Here is a 2,740-nt window from a genome sequence, read left to right on the forward strand (position 1 = left end):
ATTTCTGGCGTTTAACGCCAGTCTGGTGCCCCTTTCTGGCGTTAAACGCCCAGAATGGTGCCAGACTGGGCGTTAAACGCCCAACAGCTAACCTCACTGGCGTTTAAACGCCAGTGGGTGCGTCCTCCAGGGTGTGCTGTTTTTCTTCCTGTTTTTCATTCTGTTTTTGCTTTTTTCATTAATTTTGTGACTTCTCATGATCATCAACCTACAAAAAAGGATAAAATAACAAAAGAAAAATATGTAAAATATAAAACATTGGGTTGCCTCCCAACAAGCGCTTCTTTAATGTCAGTAGCTTGACAGAGGACTCTCATGGAGCCTCACAGATACTCAGAGCCATGTTGGAACATCCCAACACCAAACTTAGAGTTTGAATGTGGGGTTCAACACCAAACTTAGAGTTTGGTTGTGGCCTCCCAACACCAAACTTAGAGTTTGACTGTGGGGGCTTTGTTTGGCTCTGTTTTGAGGGAAGCTCTTCATGCTTCCTCTCCATGATGACAGAGGGATATCCTTGGGCCTTAAACACCAAAGATTCTTCATTCACTTGAATGATCAACTCTCCTCTATCAACATCAATCACAGCCTTTGCTGTGGCTAGGAAGGGTCTGCCAAGGATGATGGATTCATCCATGCACTTCCCAGTCTCTAGGACTATGAAATCAGTAGGGATGTAATGGTTTTCAACTTTAACCAGAACATCCTCTACAAGTCCATGGGCCTATTTTCTTGAGTTGTCTGCCATCTCTAGTGAGATTTTTGCAACATACACCTCAGAGATCCCTAACTTCTCCATTACAGAGAGAGGCATGAGGTTTACACTTGACCCTAAGTCACACAGGGCCTTCTTGAAGGTCATGGTGCCTATGGTACAAGGTATTGAAAACTTCCCAGGATCCTGCCTCTTTTGGGGCAGTTTCTGCCTAGACAAGTCATCCAGTTCTTTGGTGAGCAAAGGGGGTTCATCCTCCCAAGTCTCATTTCCAAATAACTTGTCATTCAACTTCATGATTGCTCCAAGGTATTTAGCAACTTGCTCCTCAGTGACATACTCATCCTCTTCAGAGGAAGAATACTCATCAGAGCTCATGAACGACAGAAGTACGTCCAATGGAATCTCTATGGTCTCAGTTTGAGCCTCAGATTCCCATGGTTCCTCATTGGGGAACTCATTGGAGGCCAGTGGACGCCCAGTGAGGCCTTCCTCAGTGGCGTTCACTGCCTCTTCTTGCTCCCAAAATTCGGCCATGTTGATGGCCTTGCACTCTCCTTTTGGATTTTCTTCTGTATTGCTTGGAAGAGTACTAGGAGGGAGTTCAGTAATTTTCTTGCTCAGCTGACCCACTTGTCCCTCCAAATTTCTAATGGAGGACCTTGTTTCAGTCATGAAACTTTGAGTGGTTTTGATCAGATCAGAGACCATGGTTGCTAAGTCAGAGTTATTCTGCTTAGAACTCTCTGTCTGTTGCTGAGAAGATGATGGAAAAGGCTTGCTATTGCTAAACCTGTTTCTTCCACCATTATTGTTGTTGAAACCTTGTTGAGGTCTCTGTTGATCCTTCCATGAGAAATTTGGATGATTTCTCCATGAAGGATTATAGGTGTTTCCATAGGGTTCTCCCATGTAATTCACCTCTTCCATTGAAGGGTTCTCAGGATCATAGGCTTCTTCCTCAGATGAAGCCTCCTTAGTACTGCTTGGTGCATTTTGCATTCCAGACAGACTTTGAGAAATTATATTGACTTGTTAAGTCAATATTTTATTCTGAGCCAATATCGCATTCAGAGTGTCAATCTCAAGAACTCTTTTCTTCTGACTAGTCCCATTGTTCACAGGATTTCTTTCAGAAGTGTACATGAATTGGTTATTTGTAACCATTTCAATCAGTTCTTGAGCTTCAGTAGGCGTCTTCTTCAGATGAAGAGATCCTCCTGCAGAGCTGTCCAAAGACATCTTGGATAGTTCAGAGAGACCATCATAAAAAATACCTATGATGCTCCATTCAGAAAGCATATCAGAAGGACACTTTCTGATTAATTATTTGTATCTTTCCCAAGCTTCATAGAGGGATTCTCCTTCCTTCTGTCTGAAGGTTTGGACTTCCACTCTAAGCTTACTCAATTTTTGTGGTGGAAAGAACTTTGCCAAGAAGGCATTGACTAGCTTTTCCCAATAGTCCAGGCTTTCTTTAGGTTGAGAGTCCAACCATGTTCTAGCTCTGTCTCTTACAGCAAAAGGGAATAGCATAAGTCTGTAGACCTCAGGGTCAACCCCATTAGTCTTGACAGTGTCACAGATTTGCAAGAATTCAGCCAAAAACTGATGAGGATCTTCCAATGGAAGTCCATGGAACTTGCAATTCTGTTGCATTAGAGAAACTAATTGAGGCTTAAGCTCAAAGTTGTTTGCTCCAATGGCAGGGATAGAGATGCTTCTCCCATAGAAATCGGGAGTAGGTGCAGTAAAGTCACCCAGCACCTTCCTTGCATTGTTGGCATTGTTGTTGTTTTCGGCTGCCATAGGTTCTTCTTCTTTGAAGAATTCGGTCAGGTCCTCTAAAGAGAGTTGTGCTTTGGCTTCTCTTAGCTTTCTCTTCAAGGTCCTTTCAGGTTCAGGGTCTGCCTCAACAAGAATGCTTTTGTCTTTGCTCCTGCTCATAAGAAAGAGAAGAGAACAAGAAAAGGTGGAATCCTCTATGTCACAGTATAGAGATTCCTTGAAGTGTCAGAGGAAAAG

The 2,740-nt window shown here is 43.1% G+C and overlaps 1 non-coding gene across 1 annotated transcript; it reads left to right on the forward strand.

The window, feature by feature from the left end:
- Positions 1-2,011: 2,011 nt before the first annotated feature.
- On the forward strand, positions 2,012-2,119 carry LOC112715646 (small nucleolar RNA R71). The gene has a single exon (XR_003159888.1). It is a non-coding gene; the product is annotated as a small nucleolar RNA R71 (small nucleolar RNA).
- The last annotated feature ends 621 nt before the right edge of the window (positions 2,120-2,740 follow it).

The sequence above is a fragment of the Arachis hypogaea genome, chromosome 1 (genome assembly GCF_003086295.3).
Source record: "Arachis hypogaea cultivar Tifrunner chromosome 1, arahy.Tifrunner.gnm2.J5K5, whole genome shotgun sequence".
Taxonomy (NCBI): Eukaryota; Viridiplantae; Streptophyta; class Magnoliopsida; order Fabales; family Fabaceae; genus Arachis; species Arachis hypogaea.